This window comes from Apium graveolens, chromosome 5 (genome assembly GCF_009905375.1).
Source record: "Apium graveolens cultivar Ventura chromosome 5, ASM990537v1, whole genome shotgun sequence".
NCBI lineage: Eukaryota > Viridiplantae > Streptophyta > Magnoliopsida > Apiales > Apiaceae > Apium > Apium graveolens.
In genome coordinates, this window is record NC_133651.1 from 180,856,849 (window position 1) to 180,866,466 (window position 9,618).

Genomic DNA, 9,618 nt, shown 5'->3' on the forward strand with positions numbered 1-9,618 from the left:
CGCTAAATAATTAAATCTCGAATGGGTTTACTCTCTAAAAGAATATTTAAAATAATATTCCTCAACTGGTTTGTGTCTCCATAATTCATAATCTATAGTGATTAATCGGGTTTGAAATAAATAATCGTTGGAGTATACTACTCCCATAATAAGGAATAAGTATATAGTATTTATTATTCGAACAATAAAATATAGTTGAGGGAATATGATCGTTGGGAAATCATTTTAATAAAAGTTCGAGGTGTTTTAATGTTTCGTAAGTGGACTTTGAGTCCCTTTAAAACGTACTACTATGGACTTATAACCATCCTATAATATCGCCGAAATGATTCTCGGGTTTTATCTTAAATCCCGACCGGCTCTCGGTCTTATATGATATGTCACGCTTAAAGCGGAATAAACATTTCACAAAATATACTTATCGTACAACATCGCTATATTATGCGAAAATTCAACAACTACGTATCATGGCAAGCATGGTATTTATGCGATGATAGTAAAAAAATCCTTTCACAACACAACAGTAAAAATGGAGTTGGGTTCGTAAACTTTCCTGGGTATCTCGAGGTGGAGGATGCTCTAGGTTCCGCTCGAAAATCTATAACCATAAACACATTTCATTTCTTTAGGTTCCGTTCTAATTTATGGCAACTCGCACTCATGCGCTACTTATTATGCACCCTCTCAACTTATACTACCCTTATTATTCCTTTAAGTCATATTCACATTATGGTCGCTTCAATTTCCTAAGTATCTTAGGTTCATTCTTATTATCACCGTCGGCTCCGCTTATGGATTCTTACGGTTTCTACTCGCACGGTCTCGGCTCCGACATTTTTATAACATTAAGAAATCATTATTTTCACTTGAAATTTTTATAGCAGTTAGGAAACTCAATATGTTACTCTCTGTAAAAATTTCATGATTTATGAACATTTTTAAGTCTATCCTTTATATTTTCAAAGTTCGTAATTCGTAGCAGTTTTTGTCACGTAAATCACTTTTACTAAAATGGTCATAACTTTTGATCCGTAAATCACAATCAAGCGATTCAAGCGCCTAAAAGATCCTTATAACATTTTATATCCTAAAAAAAGGTTATTTTTCAAGAAACTATAGTTTACAACTTCAGGACTTTCTGCAGAAACTTAAAGTTACAATTTGTTAGTTTTAACGAAGTTACGTTTACAATTGGGGTTTTCGTTTACGCCCTAACTCTTAACACAACCACCAACAATCATCATATCATTATCAACACATAAACTCCTCTCAAGAACATCATGTTCTTGAGGCAACAACAACCAACCTTAAATCTACTTAACTTAATCATCAAGATTTCATCAATAACACTCATTACACTAGGTTTACTACCACATACTAAATGGATCTTAAAATGAATCTTAAATAAAGTTGGGCCAAAGATTTTTACCTTTCGTGAAAGCTTGAGATGTGTTCTTGAGGATGGTGGAGGCTTGGAAGTGCTTGGTATGAATTTTAGAACCTAAAACCACCATTAAAATCAAGAAACCAAAGAGAGGTTACTATTCATACTATTCACTAGTGAGTTTTTTGATTTTATTTCACCCATCAAACCTTGATCAAAAGAGATGAAAGAATTTTCTTACCTTAGTTTAATTGCTAGGAGGCTTGAGAATTAATGGGATGATTTACCATGGATAGATTTTGAGATTTGAATTTGAATTTCTCTCCCTTTTTTGATATAGCCCTGTGGAAGCTTGATGGGGTGGGGGGGTATTTATACTAGCTTCCCTTGGTAGCTTCTCCTGGAAGCTTTGCTAGGTTTCTTCTAGGAAATGGGGTGGAAGATCTTTCACTTGATTTTTATTCTCCTAGGTTGAATCCTAGGTTTATTCTTGTTGCAAATCTTGGGGACAAATCTTTGTAGCTTGCTAGGTTACAAGCTAAACTACATGGTTTAGCTTCCTTAACACACTGATTTTTCTAGCTAGCTTGATCATCCTATGGTTAGCTCACTATTTGAAGAAGTAACCATGGTTACTTTCTTACCATGGTTTAGTTAGTGTATTACGTTTATTTAATCATTTACGCGTTCGCTCGTTTGCTTAAACGTTTTCGTAATACTTACTCGTAAATGGTTCGCGACGTAATTCCTTTCGTATTCATTCCTTATATTTTTAATTATCCTACTTAAATATAAATCTGTAGGGTTTTAATCTCTTAATTATATTGTGATTCCCGTAATCCTCGATGAGTCGTAAATACGGTCGTTTTTCAAAGTTCATTTTCTTCGAAAACTAATAGCGTTTATATACACTCATTTAGTTCGTATAATCGTAATATCAACTCCGAAACTCATTTCCTCATGCACTACATAGTGTGGGCACAAAAAATTTTTCCACCTGTCAGGGTTACTATTCATTAACGTTTTACAAGGTCTCAAAAATTCGAGTTATTACAATCTTCCCCTCTAACAAGGATTCTGTCCCGGAATTAATTAGAAAATAAGTGGGGATATCTATTCCTCATTGTGTCTTCAAGTTCCCAAGTTGACTCTTCGACATTTTGATTTCTCCATAAGATCCTAACCAGCTTCACAGTCTTGTTCTTCAGCACTTGTTCTTTCTGGTCCATTATCCTTACTGGCTGCTCGGTGTAGGTCAGGTCTGGTTGTAAATCTACCTGCTCGTATTCTATTACATGTCGTGCATCTGCATGGTACTTCCTTAACATGGACACGTGGAACACGTTGTGTACTTGTTGCAAATTAGGAGGCAAGGCGAGCTCGTAAGCTAGAGGTCCTATTCTCCTCAAAATTTCAAAGGGTCCTATGAATCTGGGACTCAGCTTCCCTTTCTTTCCAAATCTCATCACTCCTTTCCACGGAGATACCTTCAATAGCACATAATCTCCTACTTCATATTCCCTATCCTTCCTGGTCTGGTCGGCGTACTTCTTTTGTCTATCCTGGGCTGCTACCAGTCTTTTCTTGATGTGTCCTACCATTTCCCTGGTCTGTTGGACTAATTCTGGTCCTAATATCTTGTGTTCTCCAACTTCGTTGCAACACAGGGGAGAGTAACATCTTCTTCCGTAAAGAGCTTCATACAGGGTCATTCCTATGCTAGCCTGATAGCTATTGTTGTAAGCAAATTCGATCAGGGGTAAGTAGTCATCCCAATTTCCTTTGAAATCAATGGCACATACTCGTAGCATATCTTCTAGGGTCTGAATAGTCCTTTCGCTTTGTCCATCAGTCTAGGGGTGGTAAGCGGTACTCATGTTTAGCCTGGTGCCTACGCATTCCTGTAAGCTTCTCCAAAATCGGGAATTAAACCTTGGGTCTCTATCTGACACTATGGCTACAGGAACGCCGTGTCTTACTACAATTTCCTTCAAGTAAATATCCACGAACTTGTCTACGGTATATCTTTCATTGATTGGTAGGAAGTGTGGGGACTTGGTCAATCTATCTATGATAACCCATATGGCGTCGTGATTGGTCTTTATTCTTAGTAAGCCTGTCACAAAATCCATGGCTATATGCTCCCATTTCCATTCCGGAATCTCTAGGGGTCGTAATAGTCCACTAGGTCGCTGATGTTCAACCTTCACTCTCTTGCATGTCAAGCACTCTCTGACCCACTCTGCTACTTCTCTCTTCATGTTAGGCCACCAATAATATTCCTTAAAGTCACGGTACATTTTCGTACTTCCTGGATGGATTGAATATCTAGAGCTGTGCCCTTCGTGCAGCAACTCATCCTTTAATTCTTGCACATTTGAAATCCAAATCCGGGACGCATACCTCATGATCCCTTTCTCGTCCTTCTCGCATCTTACTTCTTCACCGGTCAATATTCCTCTTTCCTCACTCATCTTCTTTTCTTGATATACTCGTATCTTTTCCGTCAGCTCTGTCACTAGCTTAACCTCAAATAATCCTTCCGTTCCCCTACCGATCATCCTCACGTCAATTTCCATCTTCTCAAATTCCTTAATCAATTCCTCCGATGTCATTATCATCTTGAGTCTTTCCTTCCTACTAAGGGCGTCAGCCACCACATTGGCTTTACCCGGGTGATACAAAATTTCACAGTCGTAGTTTTTTATCAACTCTAACCATCTCCTCTGTCTCATATTCAATTCCTTTTGAGTAAAAATATATTTGAGGCTTTTATGGTCAGTGTAGATATCACATTTCTCACCGTATAGGTAGTGTCTCCAAATTTTTAGGGCAAACACTATGGTTGTTAATTCTAGATCATGCGTAGGGTATCTACTATCATATTCCTTTAATTGTCGAGAGGCATACGCGATAACTTTGTTGTGCTGCATTAGTACACATCCTAATCATTTAAGCGATGCGTCGCTATATATCACAAACTCTCCCTTTCCATCGGGAAGAACGAGCACTGGTGCTGACACCAGCCTCGTTTTCAGCTCTTGAAAACTTTCCTCACATTTCTCTATCCATACAAACTTTTCTGTCTTCCGGGTAAGTCTAGTCAGTGGACCGGCTATTTTAGCAAAATCTTGCATGAATCTTCGGTAATATCCTGCTAAACCCATAAAACTCCTAACCTCCGTTGGGATAGTTGGTCTTTCCCAATTGGATATCGCCTCTATGTTGGCAGGGTCAACTAAAACTCCTTTGCTACTCACCACATATCCTAAAAACTGAACTTCTCTCAACCAAAATTCGCACTTCGAGAACTTGGCATACAATTTCTCATTCCTCAAGAATTCTAAGACTATCCTCAAATGTTTTGCGTGTTCTTACTCTGTCTTTGAGTAGATCAAAATATCATCTATAAAAACTATCACACATATATCCAGGTACTTTTTGAACACTCTGTTCCTCAAATCCATAAAGGTTGCGGGTGCATTGGTTAACCCAAACGACATAACTAAGAACTCATAGTGTCCATACCTAGTGCGAAAAGCAGTCTTCGGTATATCTTCCGGTTTGATTTTCAACTGGTGATATCCTGTTCTCAAATCTATTTTGGAAAAATGTACAGCTCCTTTGAGTTGGTCGAATAGGTCATCAATTCTGGGGAGAAGGTACCTATTCTTTATAGTCAGCTTATTCAGCTCTCTATAGTCTATGCATAATCTCATGCTGCCGTCCTTTTTCTTTACGAACTGTACTGGCGCTCCCCATGGTGACACATTGAGCCTTATCATTCCATTATCTAATAACTCTTGCAGTTGAGAAGCTAGTTCCTTCATCTCAACTGGGCTAGCCTATATGGGGCCTTGGATATTGGTGCCGTTCCTGGTGCTAATTCTACGGCGAACTCTATTTCTCGGTCAGGTGGCAATCCTGGTAAGTTCTATGGAAATACATCCTCGAATTCGTTTACTACGGGTATGTCCTGTATATTAGGGACTTCCTTCTTGGTATCTATCACATAAGCCAAATAGGTCTCGTTACCTTTCCTTAATAATCTTTTTTGCTTGTAGCATGGTTAGAAATTTCTGGTTCTGTCGTTGACCTTTAAACACTACTTCTTTTTCATTCTGCACTCTTATCTTTACTTTCTTCCGTTCACAATCTATTTACGCTCCGTTACTGGATAACCAATCCATTCTTAAGATTATATCGAATTCTCCTAACGCGAATGGGATTAGGTCAACCTCGAAGATCTTCCCTTCTAATTTCAACTTGCACTTAGGGTGCTTGATTTACAGGAATTATTTCTTTGTTTGCTATTTCCACTCATAATATCTCACGTAAGGGTATGGCATTAAATTTTAACTTTTTAGCAAAATATTAAGATATAAAAGACTTGGTTGCTCCAGAATCAAATAGGACATTTGCATGTTCGGAATTTAACAAAAGTGTACCTGCTATCACGTCGGTGTTTCAGACAGCATCCTAAAAAGTCATGTTGAAGGTCCTAGTAGCTGGGGGTCGGTTGGATGCAGCTTTGCTCATCCCTGAGTCTGGGGGCTTCAACGTTGGGCAATCCTTTCTCATGTGTCCTACCTTTCCATATTGGAAACACGTTACATTGGGCCGAGTGCAGTTGTTGGCAAGGTGTCCGATTTGGTCACACCGGTAACATCTCAGAGGGGCTCTTGTCTGGGTACACACTCCAAGGTGTCTTTTCTTACAGGTTTGACACTCTGGTATTGGGGCACGTGGTTGCTATGAAATGTTGCCCTAGATTGTCCGCCACCCTGGCCAACACTCTCGCTTGGGGCCTTTCTGAATCCGGGGCCTCATGTAGGGTGGGACACCGCTCCCCTGATGAACCTGCTCGGAAGGCTCCTGTTCCCGGTTCCTATTCCTTGGCTTCCTATCTTCCTTTTCCTATTTTCTTTTTCCTTCACACTCTGCTCACTGCCAGCTTCAACAATCGAGGCTTTTTGCACTAAAGTGGCATAGCCTGTCAGCTCTAACACAGCTACTCGGTTATGTATCCACTATTTCAGACCAAGCTGAAACCTTCGCGCTTTCTTTTCATCCATGGGGTTCCCTCCCTGATGGGTATCCTCAGCCTCTTCTTCTACATATTCTTACTCATCATATTCATTATACTCTAGGTCTTCTTCACTTTCCTCATTCACTACAGGGTCAGGTTCACCTCGTTGTTGGTTAACAGATTCTGCGGGCTGTGCCCTGGTTCCTCTTCTACGGGGTGGCATTGTTTAGATATTAAAAATTGGTCAACATAGTTGTAATTATAACAGTTGGATTATTTTATTCGTATGTAAGCATGTCATTTATTATCTAGCAGGTTTTTATAAAGTGCAATAATATAGACATCATTTCTTAATAACTGCTTAGATATATATTAATAAGATCTCCCACTTATATCTTTGTGATGAAATAACTAACTGAGTTCACACATGCCTGATTACAATCTATCACTACTAGTTTTAAATACTGAAATGGAAATACATAAGCCATGTATCCTGAAGGGCTAGGAACACTATCTACTACTAGCTATCCTATCAAAATTGGTGACAAGTCACCCAGCCTTCTTCAAGGTCTATATCTAGTCACTAGTCTCTCAGTCACTATCACTGCGAGTGAGGTCACGCACCCTCCTCATCGCCCCTGCAATTATCAGCTCTGCATCAACTACCGGGATGTATCCTCCCATTGCTGTCATCCTCATCTGAACCCTGGTACGGAGCTCGATCCCATCGATCTCTCTGCAGACTATGGCTGGGGAAGCAGCTCTGAAATCTCCTGGGTATCCTAGTCGGGCGGCTCTCTCAGCTGTCAGTGCCTGGCGTAACTTCGCAATGCGAGCAGATGCCACAGTGATCTCAGCGTTAAACTGACCTACTATCCAGTCGTGTACGGCTACATACATGGTCGTCGGTGGTGGTAGAGGTGAATCTGGGTCGCTAGAGGATATGTCATGAACCTCGTGGAACTGTGCACGTATTGTAAGAACCCAAATTTTTGACATCGGTAAAAGACCTTTATGAATGGTAATATAATAACTTGAATTTTTGAGACCTTGTAAAACGTTTAATGAATAGTAACCCTAACGGACGGGAAAAACTTTTGAGCCCACACTATGTAGTGCATAAGGAATTGAGTTTCAGAGTTGATATTACGATTATACATACCAAATCAGTGTATATAAACGCTATTAGTTTTCGAAGAAAATGAACGTTGAAAAATGACCGTATTTACGACTCATCGAGGATTACAAGAATCACAATATAATTACAAGATTAAAACCCTACAAATTTATATTCAAGTATGATAATTAAAAATATAAGGAATAAATACGAAAGGAATTACGTCGCGAACCATTTACGAGTAAGTATTACGAAAACGTTTAAGCAACCGAGCGAACACGTAAATGATTAAATAAACGTAATGTACTAACTAAACCATGGTAAGAAAGTAACCATGTTTACTTTATCAAATAGTAAGATAACCATAGGATTATCAAGCAAGCTATCCAAATAATGTGCTAAGGAAGCTAACACAAGTAGTTTCTAGGAAGCTACCAAAGATTTGTCCCTAAGATTTGCAACAAGAATAAATCCTAGGATACTAGAAAATAAAAATCTAGTGCAAGATCTTCCACCCTATTTCCTAGAAGCAACCTAGCAAAGCAACCAAGCTAAGCGACCAAGAGAAGCAAGTATAAATACCCCCCTTCTTCTTTGTTCCATTCGGCCCCTTCCTCTCCAAGCAAGAAATTCAATTCAAAATCTTAAAATCTATCCATGGTAAAATCATCCCATTAATTATAAAGCCTCGTAGAAATTAAAATAAGGTAAGAAAATTCTTTCATCTCTTTTTTTATCAAGGTTTGATGGGTGAAATAAAATCAAGAAACTCACTAGTGAATAGTATGAATAGTAACCGCTCTTTGGTTTCTTGATTTCAATGGTGGTTTTAGGTTCTAAAAATCATACCAAGCACTTACAAGCCTCCACCAACCTCAAGAACACATCTCAAGATTTCAAGAAAGGTAAAAATCTTTGGCCCAACTTTATTTAAGATTCATTTTTAAGATCCATTTAGTATGTGGTAGGAAACTTAGTTCAATGAGTGGTATTGATGAAATCTTCATGTTTAAGTTAAGTAGATTTAATGTTGATTGTTGTTGCCTCAAGAACATAATGTTCTTGAGAGATTTTTTGTGTTGAAGATGAACTGATGATTGTTGGTGGTTTTGTTAAGAGTTAGGGCGTAAACGAAACCCCGATCGTAAACGTAACTCCATTAAAACCAACGAATCGTAACTTTAAGTTTCTGCAGAAAGTACCGAAGTTGTAAACTATAGTTTCTTGAAAAATAACCCTTGTTTAGGATAGAAAATGTTATAAGGATCTTTTAGGAGCTTGAATCGCTTGATTCTGATTTACGGATCAAAAGTTATGGCCATTTTACTAAAAGTGATTTACGCGATAAAAACTGCTACGAATCACGAGCTTTGAAAATATAAAGGGTCAACTTAAAAGTGTTCATCAATCATGAAATTTTTACAGAGAGTAGTATATTGAGTTTCCTAAATGTCATAAAAATTTCAAGTGAGAATAATGATTTCTCAATTTTATAAAAATATCGGAGCCGAGTTAGCGCGGTTAGAAACCGTAAGAATCCATAAGTGGAGCCGATGACGAAAATGAAAATGGACTTAAGATACTTTGAAAAATGAAGCGACTATGATGTGAATAAGGACTTAAAGGAATAATAAGGGTATTATAAGTTGAGAGGGTGCATAATAAATAGCGCATGAGTGCGAGTCGCCGTAAATTAGAATGGGACCTAACGAGATGAATTGTGTATGGTCATAGATTTCCGAGCGGAACCTAGAGCATCCTCCACCTCGAGATACCCAGGAAAGTTTTCAAACCCTACCTTTTAAGAACGGTTGTGTTGTGAATATTTTACAAAACTGTGATATATGCATGAGATTGCTTTAAACTGTTTTACGAAGTTTGAGACGTATTACATTACTCAATTTTTGATATTTTCTAGTATATGTTCATACCGAGTTCGAAATGTTATATTTAGACCGAGAGTCAGTCGGTGTAAGCTTATAAAAACCCGAAGGTATCCCGGAGGAGTTTATAATTGAGAACGTAACACTAGCGAGTAGCGTGGCATGTATATATTTTAGACCGACGATCGGTCAGTAAAGATTGATG